Genomic DNA, 18,794 nt, shown 5'->3' with positions numbered 1-18,794 from the left:
CTGTCCCAGCAAGACCTGTCTGGATCCCAAAGATTGGGTATCTGGTCAGAGAAAAGATTGCGATAAAGAAGGAATTTGGGACTTCTTACAGAAAAGCCGTACCTGTCTTGGAAATTCGAGGAACAAGATCAGTAGTACTACCGCCACTTGCTGGTAAAAAAGATAAGAGTTGTATCAATCGAACTGGTTAAACCGCAATCATGTGGCCAATAATAAGTAGTAGGCCCAGTGGACTCCCAAGATATAGCAGAAGACCAAACCTTGCTACAATTCAAGAGGTTCAAACTGAGAGAATAACCACTTTTGACAAATCTACAGTGAGAAATGAAGGACTCTGCAACAAAGCAATGGAACTTGTGTCTCTTGAAACCCAAATCCAAACAACACATAGAGAATCACCAATCTACAATGATGTGGCGTCCAAATACACAAGTATTTCTCAAGAAAAATCAAATAATGACTTAAAAATTGAATCTAACAGTAATATCAAAGACAATCCGGAAGCAATTGAAACAATTGACAGAACTGCATCTGGCTATTTTATCAACTTCAATGACTTCTCAGAGGATCCAAGTGAATCCATGGAAAAGCCGGAAACAAAGACTTTCAAAGAAAAAACAAAAGAACTTTTTCATCAACTAGGAGATTTATACCTGATTTCACCATGGATTGAATTGTGGATTGTGTTAGCATTCATTTTCCTCCTGCTTTGGCTCATTTTAGTTTTGGTTTTAGGCAGTATGAATGATGGAAAATACAGTACAATGGATGCAGCAAGTCAGAACATCAACTTGGTTCTAAAGCCGCACAAATCATCCCATACTGAAAAAAGAGAACTGTCATTGGTAAACATCACAGTCACACCAATACCAGGCGGTGTAGCATGGGACGAAACGAACTATGACTTATAGGGCCCTGTAGAGCTTCTGAGATATCCACACCGTTTTATACTTTCCTTAATTGACTTTTGCAGCACCAAATACATTTGCTGATGATTGGGATTTTGAAACAATTAATGATATGATGTCAGATTTAGAAATGTCAGCCAAATTTACTAACCATGACTACTTAGAAGGATGTTCTAATTACGAACAAATGTATTGTTTTAACCACTAGGGTCATCATTATCTGCATAAATCTGCAAATCCTAGAAATGTTTTAATGTATAATCAGTGGGAACATTGTCCAACACCACCTAAAAGTAGCTCTAAAACATTTTATGAGAAATTCCCATACTTTTTAGGGTATAACACAACAGACCCAGAAACGTTTTATTTTAAAACTGTGAACAAGACTTGAATGAAGCATATGTTGACCAATACAAAACAGATATATTCTGCTAAATTTTATGAACAATAATCAACATTCGGTTTTGAATTCTGGAAAGAAAACATAGAAACAAAATCGATCTGGGGTTCAAAAGATTGGCAAGTGCAACGTTTAGAATCCTTATTTAGGGCTTGCATGATCCCAGAGCAAATAATATTTTTGAATGATGCAATTCAACAAACAACATGTTTTGGCCTAGCCAAGATAAAAGATTTGAACAAACCGTCTATACAAAAGCCCTTCCCTGACAGCAACATAACTACAGAAGAGGAGATAGACGTATCCCATATTTTGAACCAAAATAGATCAAATCCTGATTGGAGAAAATGGTTGATCTGGCCCACAGACACTAATAACTGTCAAAATAGATTCCTGAACATAACACAGGGGTTGACTCAAAACAGGTCAGACCCAAGATATTCCCAGAGACAACATCCAGGGATGGTCACCACTTATAGTGTAGGAAAACTTTGCCTTGAATGGGTACAGAAATCCACACTTCCCGAAATCAAGCAACACTTAACATTACTTAAAGAAGGTGCTGACTTGCGAGATTTCTTAATGGGACCTCGCAAACCAGCGTCAAAAACATTTCATATGGACCGGTATATATGCCTTTTACAATGAGGCCTGGAAAGTAACAAAGATTGAAACTGCAGAGAAAATACGAGAAATTGATCGTATTAATTTGGAAAAATAATTTTCTGTAGTTGACAATGGGTTAACAACTCTGCCCTCCAGAATATATTCTTTGGACAGCATTGTATCATCTGCTATTGATATAATAGAACAAGACTTGCTAATGATACTGGTTCTGCTGGGGGCGGTCAAAAGCATTTGTCCTACCTGGCCTCTCTTCACTAACGTCGTTTGCGTACCCTCTTCCTCGTCCTCTACCTCTTGGTCCATTTACTAGTTCCTTTTTCTTTATTTATTTCTGCCAGGATAGGGCATTGGGATTTCCAGTGTCCGTACCCCTTACAAAATGCACACTGATCTTCTCTTAAGTCTTGGTGTTCGTTGTATGGGGTAGGCACGCTATTTCTAGGTGGTGGTGGTGCTCTAGGGGTATTTTGCTGATATCCGCCCTTGTACTGTTCCCTTCCTGAATTTACACCCTGTAGCTGCGCTATCTTTCTTTCAAATCTTTCTTTTTCTTTTCGTTGGCCCTTTCATTTTCGTTTTTTTGGTGTTCATAGTACTGGGCCCTCTGGAGGAAGGCCGCTGGTTTAGAGGCCCCCCAACTGCTCTCACTGGTCTGTACTTTCTGTGAGACTTCTGGCAACAGTCCTTTAACATAGTTCTGTACGAACAAGTGGTGTCCGGTCGCAGTGGACATGTCTTGTCCACTATAATCGGAGAACACTGTCTCGAACCGGGAGAAGAATTCGGAAACATCTTCTTGAGGTTTCTGGCGGCAAGCTGTTACGATAGACCAATCTATCTTTGTCTCAGGAATCAGGGTCTTTACCTTCTGAACTATTTTGTCAGGGAGGTCTAGTATGGCTTTCAAGGGTTTCTGTCCAGGGTTTCGCTGTTTATCCAGCCCATCGAGTTGTCCCCAGGTATGACCGAACAGGTCTGTGTGGTCTACCTTCCTGATCTGCTTCCACACATCGGCTGGCAGACATTGCCCAAAGAACAAATCGATGTCGGCTAGTGTCATAATTGTCGAACCTAGGGCTGCACTTAACTCCGTGTAAAATGCAGTAGGATTCTTTCGTAAGTCCGGCAGGGATTTTTGGAATGTCAGAATGTCCTGTCTATCCCAGGGCTGGTATACCCAATTATAGCCTTCCCATATTGTCTTGGTGATTTATGTCATAGTGAGTTCCTTGTCCTCTAGGGGGGACCCAATAGGGAGCAGCTTCCTTAATAGGCATCATGTTATCTATTCTCTCTATTGGGGGTCCCGTCATTGCAGATGTTGCATTTTTGTCTACCTGCCCTTGCTCCATGAGGGGGCGGAAGATTTCTAATGTATAGGAAAAAAGTTCTGCTACATCGCATTCACTCTCGTCTTCTGTAACTACCTTACTGTACAGGGTCACAAGTCGGTCGGGCCCTTTATTCCTATACTTTTCCTCATACGCTGTGAGTGTGTAATAACAAAAGCGCATGACAAAGTGTTGTTTGCGGTTGTCGGCATAGGAGTTACATATATCTGTTATGTAATCCTCTCTTTCTTTCCGGTCTACTAGGGTTTTAACTATCCTATTGATACCTGCTCACTCATTTGTACTTAATCGTGGGATTCTCACCAGCCCTTTTATTCCAATTCTTTCTGATGTGTCATGTCGCAAGGCATTAGGCGTGAGAGGCTCGGTCGGCGCAGAGGCCGTGGATACCAATGCCCTGGCACTACCTTCAGTTATATTCTGGGATTCTTGGGGTTGTGCTAGAGGATGAGTAGGGGCATAAGGAGGGGGCATATGGATGATCGGAGGATCTAAAAGTAGATCATCGTTTAGATTTTGTTTCGATCGTAGCTCAGGGTAAAGCGCTGAGGGTGTTCTGGCAGGGCATTGGCCTGAGATTTCTGATTCTCGTTCTTTTCTAGCTTTTTCTCTTTCCTTAATTTCTTTTTTCTAACTTTTTACCAGCCAGGGGAGCTGATTTTCATAGTTCCTTATCTATTCTTGCTTCGTCTTTCTTCTTCCAGGGCATTGTTTCTTTTCGCCACATGCCAAGACTATCAAGCATAGTTGGCGTAGTTTTCTGTTCGCGAAGAGCTTTCTCTAACGCTTCTATTTTAGCGAGGTCAAAAGATCCCATCAGTGGCCACTGACTTTCTCGATATTTCTTAGTGTGTTTATGCCATAGTTTACTATAAGCTACGGCGACTAGTCCATACTTTACATACATGTCCTTATTAGGGGTGCACTCCTCGACCTCTAATAAACGGTCCAGGCTGAACCAATTACCAATCAGTGAGGAGAAGATAGGTATGACGTATAATCGTAAAACAAATGAGAGGGGCTCTATTACCACCCAAAGGGAATGGAGCACCAAATTACTGTAAAGTAAAAGCAGAGTTTTTCCCTTTCGGTATATCCACTAACAGCAACAAACTCATTCAGGCAGTCCACTTAATCCACACACCCCTCTTCCCTGAGGGTGTACAGTACACTTGATCAATACTATGAAACACTTACAAAGAAAAAAATCCACTATATAAAAACAGACTGTTTATTATCATGTTAAAAAACTTTCCACTGAATGTACAATTAATATAAAACTCATATGTTAATAAAGCAGAATAACAATAAAAACATGTTTCATGAAACTACACGGGAGAAAAGGGAAAGACAATCAACTATGTCTTATCGTTGCTAATCTGGACTCTCTCTGGGCAACACAGGGTTGGGCTTCCCTTTCCCCCTTTAACTGTTGACTTCTCCAAATTTAACAATTCTATAGTGCGTCGACGCGTTTCGGGGGCTTTTGTTGTTTTGAGCCACCTTCTTCAGGACAGTAAAATATTTATTTCTCCGTATCCTTCGTGTAACCTAATATAGACATAAAACATATCTTTTACCTCATGAATATGTTGCCTATATGCATACATCTTTTTATTTTGTAAATTAAAAAAAAAACTTTTTAAACATTGTAAATACATCATTCTTGCTTCTCGCTACCAAAGTGAATTCATATTTTCTTTAACATGTTGATAACAATTCCATATTACTTTTTATACATTACTCTTTCAAAATATATATTTTTGCCTTGTAAGTGTTTCACTCCGGTCCATTTATTATACTCCTACTATCCCTTATTCAGCACCACACCCATACGATACACTCCTACTGGTCCCTCTTAAATAAAAAAGGCACCACTCACCTGTGCTATTGCACAGCGGTGAGACTCTTTTATTTAGGTTCCGCTCGTGAATGGAGTTATCTCTCTCTGTGACCGCAACCTAATACTGTCAGATATAATGAAATACAGCTAGTTAGCTGACATAAGGCAATATATATCAAATCATGCCTTTTTATGATAGGAAATTTCCTCTTTGTCAGTGGTTTGAAGGATACCTACTGAATTATTTAGTAACACTGGACTCAGTGACGTGATTTTGCGTGGTCTCCTATCGCACAATGGTCAGAACCCGTCCTGTTCGCCCTATAAGAAAATAAATTATTTTAAATCCTGTGTTTTTTTCTCGATTGAGATTACATCTTATCGAAAGGCTTTGATAATTATTACCTCGTGGTTAGGTGTCTTTTCTTTCACCTCTTGTTTCCTCACTTGAGCCAGAAAGATGGTCTCTGTTGTTTGCCCCTCACCTTAAAGGTAGGAAAAGTCTATAAATATACAACCGTTTTATATTCCACATATCTGTGTGGTATTTTATTGATAAATACCGAGCGTTCCACCATCAATTCGATGACATAGCATCTCACCTTGTTTTTAGGGAGCCGGAGTTATCCAGATCTGTTTTCTCTCCCCCACACCAGGTAATCCTTGCTCGTGGCTATGTTGTAGTCAGTACGAAGAGAAGGTTAAAGCAAAAACATTTTTTCTATTAAAGCGTTGCTTAAACCTAATTAAAGATGCATAACTCAAGTTTACTTCTTTTTTTTTTATAAATCTTTTTATTATTTTAAAAACAAGGAAAAAGGAATAGACATATCCGGTGCCGTACATTCATACATAATAATAGGGTGCGCAGGTACAATGACAGGATAGACGTGAAGCAACAGAAGAATCGCTGAAACGCCTGCGGTAGTGAGTACGAAGCAGGATCTGTGGCATTACTATCGACAAACAATTTAAGCGCAGGCCCTCAGAGCCCGCCCACCCATAACATCAGAATAGTAGAAAAGGCATGGCAACCAGACACTGGAATCTAAACAAAATCAGGATATTTTGCTAATATTACTAATAAGGGAAAGACAAAAGAGAAGATTGAAGAAAAGAAAACCATAAGAACAAGAACAGAAAGAAAACAATAAACCCATCCCCCCACCCTGCGCCCCTGCATATGGCTATCGCCTAACCCCAACTAGCAGTGTGCCTGTCGCCCCGACTAACTAGGTTCTAAATATAGAAAAGAGAAAGCATGGGGGAGGGCATTTCCGTATGGGCTCCCGGTCCCCTTCCCCCCCCCCCGCCAGAGACAGGCATCCCCTATGATAAAAATACAATTTTATCTGCAATCTCCGAAAAAGTACATTAGGGGGAGCCGTGATACACCGCCCAGCCTCTCGTGAAAGCCGTGCTGATTGTTCCCACACAATTATCACACATGCCACTTCTAGGTGCGTTACACTTGTTATTGGTTCCATTTAATTTATTTAGGGTCTCCACTCTTAAACCACTGATACACATCGTCACACCTTTCATTCCATGTTTAATTTGGTTTTAACTCACCTACCGTCTCTCCTTCCCTTAGCCCTGATGAGTCACAGCCGCTACACGCTGTGACGAAACACGTGTCGGCTTCATCTAATTTGTCTACTACTTGCTACTTGGATATACTGAACATTCATTCCACGATTAAAATTCCACATTTTCACCAAACAGATCGTGTGTATCTTTTCGCTAACATTGCTCAAATTTGAATCTCCACCTGGAGACTACTAAAATCTTTCGTGTGCACAGGATTTTGTTCATGTTATACGGTACAGGAGTGGCATCTCCTTACATTTGCAGGGGCTGATTTTCCGTTGGGTTTGTTTCCCTGACCTGCTTGCACCGGACCTCACACTATCACAGCTACTACCAGAACCAAAGGAACACGCAGAGCGCCATAACTTCCTTGCACATATCCAAACCCATTCTCCCTTGCTCCAATACCCTCTCATGAAACCAACAGTTACGAATCCCACATCCATTAAGGCCATAGTACCAACCCCGGTCAATCGATCTCAGCCTTGGCCCTTCCGAACCATCATGCGAACCCCTCCCGGTAGGACCACTACTTCTACAGGAGAATCAAAGTGCATAAAGAATCTGAAAAAAGTCAGTCCAAAACAAATTAAAGTTGGTAATTCCTCAAGAACTCCATCAGCACAAAAACGCTCCCTCATGGACGGATAGTCCCAATGTTGTTTTCTCCATGATCGTAAGGGCACCAAAGAGGGAAAGGATGAAACAGAAGTCCAAGAACAATCACCAACAGGAGTCTCCGGGAAGGGAACGCCAATTGATTCTCCCAAAGTCAGCAATGATGGTACGTGTAGTAATACGTCCGAAACACCGGGTTCCTGATTCTCCAGAGTACCAACCGAGGGCTTCGGCACCTCTTGTCGCAAGGGGTCCTCGTCCAGAATCAAAATGGGCGTCATGTAAACCGTGGCTGGCAGCAGTTCTGGCAGTGGAGCAGGGTCCGGTTCCACACACTCCTTCTCAGTTAAGCCCGTAATCATTTTGTGAGTCAGGGCATCCATATGTGAGTGAAATGCCCTGATGGCTGCCAATACTGTCTTCAGCGACGGCTCATGCTCCGTCCGGTCCATTTCTCCTCGCTCAGTGCCGATCATGTTCACTTCCCCCAGAGAGCCCGGGTTCTCCGGGGGAACAGATAGGAGCGGAACGGACGGCGTCGGAGGGAGGCTGATCGGTTTCTGCAGCAGCAAACTGCACTTCGCAGCCGCAAGCGAAGACCCCGACCCACCGAACCCCGGCGGCGGCAAACCGGGTCCGCGGTACAGGGACCTCCACCCACAGCCACTATTGTGCCACGTCACTCCTATCTAGATGTTAGTCAATCAGAATGATCGCCTTCAAAATCGGGCAAAAAGACCTCCACTGTGGTAGACCGGACCCTGCTTGATTCTCACAGCCGATGTTGTTCAACTGCAACCCAGCTGAGTCAAAACCCGAGGCCCCGGCTCTCCCGCTGGACTAGGCCGCAAACTTCAACTCAATACAACTCCGTCAACCAAGCCGGTTAAGTTTTCAGGATTGCACCACCAGAGTGTGCATCTGTTCATCTACACAGAGGTCGGGCGTAAAAACAGGATTATCGACAGGATCATCTGGCAGGATGCGGGGGTCGGCGGAGCTGGGAGCCTAAGCAGCCATCTTGTTTGCTAGCGAAGCTCCGCCCTCCAAGTTTACTTCTTAACTCAAAATTTCCTGCTTATTCTCCTATCTAGACCTCATTTCTATTTTTTAAATTTTTCTCGAGGGTGTATTGGACCTCTATATTCGAACGCTAATGCCTGATTATAAAGCATTGCATGCCGTGACGATAAATATTGCTACCGGAAATATTAATGAGTAGTTTTACTCCTTGTGTACTATTGCAACTTGGTCTATCATTGAGTCTTCTCTAAATTTAATCCTTACACATTTACGTTTCCTGCGTTACCCTCTATTCTAACCCCCGACAATTGTGACCGCATCAGTTTGGCGTACTCTGCATCCCCCGCCTATTATTTAATCTAACGCAATGATTGGTATATCCACAGGGTCGCTAAACAAGGTCCTATTGGTGCCATTTATTTATACCCAAAGGGCACCACATAAGTATGCCCATTTCCACTTGCTCTTGAATGTTAAACTGTTCTATCCAATATTTCCTTACCTATTTACTCCTACAGCAGACCTCCCCGGCGTGTCTTGCTACTTCCGCGTATGGGGGATCGCGTGAAAATAGTAAAAGGACTAACCTCCATTACGGGGCCATTTTTTAGCGCGTCGGTGAATGGCGTCAATGCTATGGGATAATACGCTCTGGCTTTTTCTGGAACATAACTTTATTGTTTTTATCTTAACGAACACTCACTATGTATTCCATGTCTGATCTGTTGTTTATCGGATCGCGTCCAATTTGTTGTTTATCGGATCGCGTACCTTTTCAAACTAGAACTTAACAGATCATATACACTTTCTAAACCCTTTTGTACCACAAAGTTTCACCTATTTAAAGATTACGTCTTTTCACAACCCCATCTACATTTGAAATTTTTAAGTCATATTTAATGTTGCACCAATTTTATAAACTTAAAAAAACTTTAAAAGCACAGGGGCAACTTCCTGATAAGTAAATCCCCACCCTTCCCCAAAGCGCCTTGAGACCCTCTGGGTATGTAGCGCGCTATATAAATTATTTGACTTGACTTGACTTGCTCTAGATTCATAGTATGACAACTGGGGCCTGTTAGTTATTTATATATATGTTATTTGTATTGGATTTGTAACCTGACAACTTCAATTATAAAATTAATTCTGTCTCTTTTGTCTTTACGAACCATAGTGAAGTGCACCACCGTTGTGACTTTGCCACCTTTGATCAAAGATTTCAATTAAGTTAAGAGAGGGTTGTTAAACTACAATCCGCTTTTGTGTTCAACCCCTTGTTTACAGTGTCGAGGATGGAAATGTACCACTGTTCTCTGTTTTTACGTTTGGTTTCCACATTTCCTCCTCTCTTTGAGCTTATGATCTTTTCTATAATGAACCAAGAAAATTCTGTGTGATTATGTTTTAGTTTAGTAAAATGTTCAACCATAGGGGCATTCATGTTACTAGTTTTCAACACGGGTCTGTTCTCACTAGACGCAGTCCTATCACCCTTACAGTTTCACCTACATAGGCTAGTCCACAAGGACAGAGCAGCAGATATACAACATTGCTGCTCCTGCAGTTATTTAAAGTTTTAGGTGTCATGGTATACCCATTGTGGGTAAGTGTTTTAGTAACAAGACAGTTGTCACATATCGAACACTTGCCGCATTTGTAGTTGCCAACCGCTTTGTTCCCTGTGATGTTTCTCTGATTAGTCTGGCTTTCCTCTCTATATGTATAAACCAAATTATTACGGATGTTTTGATTGCGTCTGAACGCAAAAATGGGTTTAGGAATCTTTTCATCTTTACCATCATTAAGAATGTTCCAATTAGAGTGGATAACATTCTTTAGTCTGTTGCTGATGTTAGAAAATTGGCTCACAAATACTAACTTGGCGTCTGTATTAGATTTTATTTTACTGGAGCTGGGATCTGGATGTATCATGCTGTCACGGTTGTAAAATCGTGCCCTTTTGCAAGAATTCTTTATCAATTTCTTGGGGTAGCCTCTGTCCTTCAGTTTTTCACCCAATCTATCTGCATGCTTTAGATAGTCTGCCATATTAGAACAATTCCTCCGTAATCGGAGTAATTGTCCAAATGGTACATTGTCACGTTGGGAACAGGGGTGATAGCTACTGTAGTGTAGGAGTGTGTTTTTGTCTGTAGACTCGATGTATAATTCTACTTCTAAGATTCCTTCACTATTTTTGATTGTAATATCCAAAAAATTAGCCGCATTGTTGTCATATGCTGCTGTAAACTTGAGGCTCCCATCTCCTAGATTTAACCATGCTAGGAATTCCTCCAGAGTATCAATATTTCCTTTCCAAATGAAAAAAATGTTGTCAATGAAGCGACGCCACATCTTTATATTTTCAAAGAAGGGCGCCGCCTCATTGAAAACATGCCTATCCTCAAACCTAGCCACATACAAACACGCCAGGCTCGGCACACAGGTGGCTCCCATGCTGGTACCTTTGCATTGGAGGAAGAACTCATCTTTATGTATAAACTTTGTTTATTGTGCTGTAAAACCAATGCATCATACCAAAATGCTTCACAGGCTGCCGTGGCATCAACATTCAGCTCGGCCAGTGTCAATACAGCTTTTAAGAAAGAGTGAAAACAGGGAAAACGGAAAAAGGAGCGCTTGGACGTGTGCGCTTTGTGATCCCAGCCCCGATGCCCAGGTGCCCTTAGAGTGTCTGGGAAGCACCTGTGACGGTGACAATGAATGGTGGGGCATCGTTTCCAGGTAGCGGTATCTGCGATCAAGTCCATGTCCAAAAAGCTTAGTAGTGTCAAAATACAGTAAAAGGAACCAAAATCCAACAAAACTTCCCCGTCCCCGCCGCCCCCCTGCCTACCCGCCCCCACCTCGGTTCCAGGTCCGTGTTCCAAACTCGCAATAATGTTCTCTCAGGCCTCAGTGGTCGTAGCAACCGGCTGAGACAGCCGCAACAGGCGTAGGTATCTAGGGCAGGTCACTTCTCTAAATTCGGAAGCCAAAAGCGTCAAGAAGGGTTGCCACAGCTCCGGATATTTGTCGCCCTCCCCCTTAGCAATCAGAACTCATCTTTAAATAAGAACATATTGTTTTTCAACACCAGTCTAATACATTGAATAATGAAGTCCTTATTTGCTCCCCTAAGGTCTGCATTTTCAAGAATATCACCAATAACCTGAATGGTGTTGTCTTGCGGTATATTAGTGTATAGTGCCTCTATATCGAGGGTCACTAAGATCTGATTTTCCGATTCAAAATTCATGCCCTCAATCATTGAGATGATGTGAGCCGAATCGCGAACATAGGATTTTTGTTGGGTTACTAATGGTTTAAGGAGCATGTCCGCATATTGACTAAGAGGTTCAAGTAGTGAACCAATGCAACTGACTATAGGTCTCATCGGGGGGTTGTTAAGGTTTTTATGGATTTTAGGGAGACCGTATATTGCCGGAATTCTAGCATTTTCATTATTTAGAAACTTCTGTTCAGCCTGACAGATCCACCCATTTTCCTAGGCGGTGTTGATTGTTTCAGTTACCTGCCTTTTCAAGGAATCTAATTTAGTAGACAGTACTTTCTGATAGTGTTCTTTGACATCCAGTAGTTGTAACATCTTGGTGTCATAATCAACTGTATAGAATACAATCACCCCCCACCTTTATCTGCAGGCTTGATGGTAAGTTGCAAATTGTTTTTAAGATCCATCATGGCCTTCCTCAATTCTCTGGACATGTTATTTGTATCTGGGTTGGCATCACTTAACATTTCTCTGACTTTCAATTCCACAACTTTCTCAAAGATTTCAATATTTTTACTCACTTGGGTAATTGCTGGTGTGGATGTAGACTTTTCTTTAAGGCCTGAAATGTTCATAGCTTGAGTGTTTTCCCTAGTTTCAAAAAATTCCTTTAATCTGATCTTGCGAAAAAATGCCTTAAAGTCCTTTTCTAAACTAAATTTATTCACATTTGCGGTGGGTGCAAATGTGAACCCTTTTTCCAGGACTTCTAATTCTAATTTATTAAGGACATGACTTGAAAGGTTGATAATAGGACATTTTTGGGTTTCAGTCTTATTTAACGTTGATATCTCTGACTCCTTTTGTTGAGATATTCTTGAGGGGCCTGGTTGTGTTGATGGGTCACTCTCTGCCCTCCCTGATAATCTTGTTGATGATTCCTTTGATACTGTCCCCTGTACTGATACGGTGTCCGCTCTATTCTCCTCCCCCTCCTTGGGCGGTTCTCGAAAAAAGATTGTCCTCCAATAATCGGACAAATGAAGATCTCAAACAATTGTGGACAAAGGTCCACACTACCTATCCTTCACTATCCCCAAAGAGAGAGAGAATATTTATATTCTTTGTTGTTTGCAAACAGAGAATATCTAAAAGAGAACCAATATATAATAATATATATAATATAAATGTAAATCTGTCTTTGTATGGTTATCAACCGATAATAAAGCTTTTGACTGACTGACTGATTATGGGACAATTACCTCTTGACTCTCTACAACGCTCGCAAAAGAGCTAACTCGCAAACCTATGGGGATGCACCTCCCCCAGATAAAGAATCCTAACTTACAGATGCCTCGGGGAAATGAGTAGCTGTTCAAGCCACTACTCAATAACGCATTGCAAACACACAGGGCCTACTAGCTAGGTACGACAGGGCACACTGGGATGAGTTGGAGCAACTGCTCCAATATCTCCCAGACTCACACAAAACTAAGGCACAGCAGTTAGCTGAAGAGGGGAAACTCATTTCTAACTCCTCAAGGAGATGTGCTTTAGACGCAGCGGACACCGCAGCTAGGGAGATCAATACCAGCATTCACCTTAGAAGACATGCATGGCTTACGATCTCAGCTAGGAAGATCAATTCCAGAATTCTCCTCAGAAGGCGTGCATGGCTTAGGATCTCAGGGTTTAAGCATGATGTTCAACAGTCCATTTTGAACACTCCCTTTGACAAAGAACACCTGTTTGGTCCTGTAGTTGACCAAGCCTTAGAAAAGAAGAAAAAGGACACTGAAGTAGCAAATTCCATTGGAGCACTCCAGTCCCCATCCAATAGAGGCTCCTTTCACCGCTCATTTTACATAGCAGGGTCCAAAGCATCATCCTCAGACTCAAATGCTTCCTCTTACAAAGGTAGCATCCAATCCTTTTCCTCTAGAGGTTTCTACAGAGGAGGATATAGAGGAAACAATTCCAAAAGCAGACCCCTGCTCAAGAAGCCCTCAGCGCCCCCACCGACCTCAAGAACTACCGACAAATCTCCCTCCTCCCCTTCATGACCAAAGTCACAGAGAAGATCGTCCATGCCTAGCTAACAAAATTCATCGAAGAAAACTCCATCTCGACCCCTCCCAATCCAGATTCCGAAGCAACCACAGCACCGAGACCGCTCTCCTCGCAGCCATAGACAACATCCACACCCTGCTGGACCAAGGGCACACTGCAGCTCTGATCCTACTCGATCTCCCTGCGGCATTCAACACTGTCTCCCACTGCACACTCACCAGCAGACTCCACGATGCCGGTACAAAGGGAGCAGCCCTTGACTGGATCTGTTCCTTCCTCACCGGCAGAACCCAAGGAATCAGACTGCCACCCTTCCTCTCCAAACCCACAGAAATCAACTGCGGAGTACCACAAGGATCGTCGCTTTGCCACACGCTGTTCAGCATCTACATGGCCCTCCTCGTCACCATCGTCAAAGAGCACGGACTCAGTATAGTATCCTACGCCCACGACACCCAGGTCTTCCTCTTTCTCACCAAGGACACAATCAGACAACAGTACATCTACTTCACCAGTTGGGTTTTACAATAATTGCACAAAAATCCCACCTGTGTCCCGCACAAGTGCAATCTTATATGGGAGCCTCCATCAACACACTCAATGCTCTAGCCGCTCCCAATATAGCCAGAATTCACAATATCCAGGCCATACTTTTACAATTTCAACTCAACCAATCATTACCAGCCAAAGTCTTCATGCATCTGCTAGGAATGATGGCATCCTGCGTTGCAATCGTACCTCATGCAAGGCTTCATATGCGTCCTCTGCCACAATGTCTAGCGAGTCATTGGAATCAATCACAGGGGGCCAGATGTACGACATGATTTTGCATGCGCAAACGGGTTTGCGAACCCGCTTGCACATGCAAAATCACTGTTGGCCATGTACAATTCCAAAATAGCAAGTCGCAGTTTATTTGCGACTCGCTATTTAGGAAATGTCAGAGGGACGGTCGGAAGCAGAAGCGAGGAGGCCGTATGGGGTCAGTATTGGAAGGGTTTTATTTGGGAGTGTAACAAAAGTGGACAAAAGTAACAGTCTTCGCAGTCCCAAAATGTTGCAAACAAAGAGGAGTTGAGGTAGCTTCTTCAAGTTTCAGAGGGCTCCCTGGTAGGTTGGTCTTCTACGTGGCCCAGAAGCCTATTAGGGGCTTCTACAGTTGTATCTCCAGGAGTGTCTCAAAACAAAAACAAGAGAGAATACGGTTAAGATTCCCCTGTTTTATTCTTATCAGGATACCGTCACCAAAATGAACCACGTGAGTGGGAAAGAGCTGTGACTGAGGGTATAGTGGCGGGTGTGCGGGTATTCGAGGTAATGCTTCTAGGTAGAGCAGGCAGTATAGTGCACAGGAAGTGTCGGACAGAGCGTGATTCAGGCATTAAGATCACCCATTGACCCTTGGTTGCACACATACACCACTGCGTCTATCCAATGCCCCCCGCCGCCCTTAACACACTCCCTTCCCCCTCCCTAAGCCCTTTTCCCCAACACGTACCGCTAGGAGCCACAACTCGCCTGAGTTGTGGCGGCGGGCATGACTTCCGGAATCCACCACTCTTCTGTCCACGTTTCCGCGTCGTCGTCTCGGGGACCCCAGGCTCCGGCGTTGTGGGCTGCGAAGTCTTCCCGGTCCGCTGCTTAGGTGTCGGCTTGGTTGCTGGGCGAGTCTTCGGCTCTGGTTTCCTACGTATGCTCCTAGACTGTCCGGCGCACCTTCTGAAGCGTCGTCCCCCTTTTCCAGCCAATCGTGACCTCTTTCTTCTCTCGGATTGGCTGGCTGAGGTTTCGTTCCCGCCTCTTACGTGAGTGAGCTCTTCCGCTTCCAGATAACTTCCTGGGTTCTGCAGAAGGGAAGAATCAGCCGTTAACAGGAGTGGAGCAGATGCTTCTTCGTACCAATAAGGAGTCCAGGCCGGCTTTTGATGGTCGCTGCACATATTGTTGGAGGTATGCCTGAGGTGCGAGTCGCAATTAGGAAGGGGCATTCCCTTCCTAATTGCGTCCGCAAGGCTATGTGTGAATGTTTTGTTACCACAATTGCGGTCGCAAAAGACTTGCAAATGACCACCCTCTTCAAGAGGGTGGTATTGCAGTCGCTATTTCGAAGGGGTCCCCAGGCTACCCCTTCCACTTTGTGACTGTGTCTAAAAATATTTTTTAAGGGCCGGCAGTGGTCCCAGGGACCACTGCCTGCCCGCCCTTAAAGAATGAAACGAAAAAGTTTTCCTGCATTTAAAAAAAGAAAGAAAAAAAAAGTTGCTTCATTAAAAAGCAGTCCCAGACATGGTGGTCTGCTGAGCCCAGCAGGGTACCATCCCTGGTAGGGCGGCATTCCCAATGGGCTCGCAAATTGTGGGAGGCTCATTAATATTAATGAGCCTCGCAATTTGCGACCCCGACCTAGTGTTGGTAGATAGTGGCAACCATCGCTCGCTGCAGTGGTGGAACCCTCAAAACTTAGCAAAAGGGCGGCCTTTCATAGACCCGATTCCACAGTAACCGGTTGGGGTGCCCATCTTCAACATTGCAAAGTCCAGGGGCTGCGGTCGGACAAACACAAACGTCTCCACATCAACTACCTGGAACTTCTAGAAGTGTTCCCAGCACTCAGCTTTTCTCACCCAACTTGTAGGCAAGACTGTCTTCGTTCGCACGGACAACATGACAGCAATGTACTACCTACAGAAATAGGGAGGGACTCCCTCTCTCTAGCTGTCGCACCTTGCACAAAGCATTTGGGATTGGGCGATTCGCCAGAAAATCTATTTCCTAGCAGAGCACCTCCCAGGAGTAGACCATCAGATTGCAGACCTGCTCAGCAGACACAAGTAGCAAATACACGAGTGGGAACTTCATCCCCAAGTTCTTCTTCCCTACGTTCAAAACTGAGGTTTTCCACAGATAGATCTGCAGTGCACAACGCAAAATGCCCAATCTCTGCATCCAGGTTCCCACACCCAGCATCCGAAGGCAATGCCCTATGGCTGATTTGGTCAGGGATATTTGCTTACACTTTTCCGCCTCTCCTGCTAATTCCATTACTAGTTCGGAAGCTCAGACAAATGTCCCTCACTGATCTTAATAGCCCCCACATGTTCTCGCCAACCTTGGTAATCTCATCCTAAGAACTCTCAGTGGTTCCACATCAAAAGCCAAATCTCACACCTTGTCTCCTCACTCAGAGCCATGGAGAAATCAGACATCCAATTCCCAGAGAACTCAACCTAGCGATTTGGCTCCTGAAGTCATAGAGTTTGGTTATTTACAACTACAACCAGACTGTATGAATATTTTCAAGGAAGCTCGAAAGCCAGTACTAGAGGATGTTATGCAGCAAAAAGAAAAGTTTTGTTGCCTCTTGTAACAACAACAATATCAATCATCTTGATGCGTTCGTGCAGAACATCATTTGTTATCTGTTGCATTTACAGCAATGTGGATTCACTTACACATCCATTTGTTTACACCTGGGAGTCGTAGCTGCACACTTGCAAAATAGACAACACCTATCTCTCTTCAGAGTACCAGTGATTAAAGCCTTCATGGAAGGATTAAAAAGGGTTATACCGCCAAGTATTCCCCCTGCTCCAGAGTGGAACTTAAACATAGTCCTTACAAGGCTAAAGGGCCCGCCTTTTGAACCAATGCACAAATGTCCGTTACAATTCCTGTCATGGAAAGTTGCTTTCCTCAAAACGATAAACTCTCTAAGGAGAGTTGATGAACTTCAGGCATTAACTATACAAGAGCCTTTCTTCCAAATTCACAAAGATTGAGTGGTTCTACGTACCAATCCTAAATTTCTCCTTAACACCTTGGCTGCTAGAGGTTTCCCCCCCCGGTGCTGCACTCACAGAGTTACCATTGTTCATGACGAGCTCAGCTCGTCATCAGCTCAGCTCGTCATGAGCATCGAAGGGGTTAAAGTAGTTTCTGTTTAGTGGTAATTCATGTGCAATATCAAATTAAAATAACATATCATTAGCATTTTCATTATTAATTTAACCATCGTAATTCTTGTATAGAATTAAAGTGCTGCAATGATAATAGAGCAAAAGACACACAATTGATGGACGGAATGCAGAACAAATCAAAACATTCACCCCCAGTCAAGAGATCTGGGTTAAATCCATCATTATTTTGCTCACCATGCCACCCCAGTTTAGACATGGCCATATGCAACTCAGTCTTGACCCTGTGCTTCATGGGAACAGTCCAGCCCGAACTGCAATGATAATAGAAGCAGATAAAAGTAATTAGCAAAAAAAGCACATTGAAAGAATAAATAGTTCCACCATCTTTCTAAAACAATGTACATATGCAAGCATATAAAAACTGTATATAGCATTTTCCTACTATGTTTTCCCGTGTGTGTGTCTGTGTGTGTCTGTTGGTCTCTGTGTTTCTGTCTCCCATTCCCTGTAGGGAAAGTATGTAGCTCCCCGTTGTGGAAGAGTCGGTCAAGAAGGAGCACACTGCATTGAATAATTTCTTGGTATGCACTTTTTATTAGTACTACAGGAAATCACAATGATTGATTGTCTCTGTTATATTCTTCTTACCCACAGGGTCTTCCTCTTCAGTCCCTTAGGTGAGCCTCGGCCGCCGTCGTCCCTCGGACAGAAGGAAAAGACTCAGGTAAGTGTTTTTGCTTCATGGTTTAGTCAAGGGAGGATTTGAGGGATAAATATTAGCTATGCATAAATGTGAAGGGAGGGTGTAGAGGTTGGAGCAACCAAAAGAAAAAGAGTAGCCGATGATTTCTGCTCTTGGCATTCTTTTCCATCTCACTTATTTCCTTTTCCCTGGGTCCCTTTCACCCCTCAGCCTCCCCTCCCGTCCCTCTCTTACTCAGCCCCTTCCAAAAACCCCGTAGACGCCGACGCACCTGGAAGAGCCACGTCCCTCCGGGGCCATGGCGTGGTGACTCCGCGCCCTTCAGTGAGGTCTGGTCATCTGCTTCGGCTTTCCCTCCTCCGCCAGGTTCAAGTGTTCTGCTCGCCGACAAGCTGTGACCTCCTCTGGGCTCCGGTTCTCTCTCTCGTAAGGCTGTTAGTCCTTCTCTGTCTTTCCGGTCTTCCCCTGCTGGTTTCTCCACCTCGCGTTCCCATTCCGCGTGTAGCTG

At 43.6% G+C, this 18,794-nt stretch overlaps 1 long non-coding RNA gene across 1 annotated transcript in view; it reads left to right on the top strand.

Moving 5' to 3' along the window:
• LOC147737411 (uncharacterized) overlaps positions 1 to 18,310 on the top strand; it is a 110,691-nt gene extending 92,381 nt beyond the window's left edge. The window contains exon 3 of the long non-coding RNA XR_015297247.1: positions 18,238 to 18,310. This is a non-coding gene — a long non-coding RNA (uncharacterized LOC147737411). The remainder of the gene's footprint in view (positions 1 to 18,237) is intronic.
• The last annotated feature ends 484 nt before the right edge of the window (positions 18,311 to 18,794 follow it).

Source organism: Lissotriton vulgaris, chromosome 1_1 (genome assembly GCF_964263255.1).
Source record: "Lissotriton vulgaris chromosome 1_1, aLisVul1.2, whole genome shotgun sequence".
NCBI classification, from domain to species: domain Eukaryota; kingdom Metazoa; phylum Chordata; class Amphibia; order Caudata; family Salamandridae; genus Lissotriton; species Lissotriton vulgaris.
Note: the sequence above shows the minus strand (reverse complement) of the source record. Positions and strands in the feature narration are given on the sequence as shown.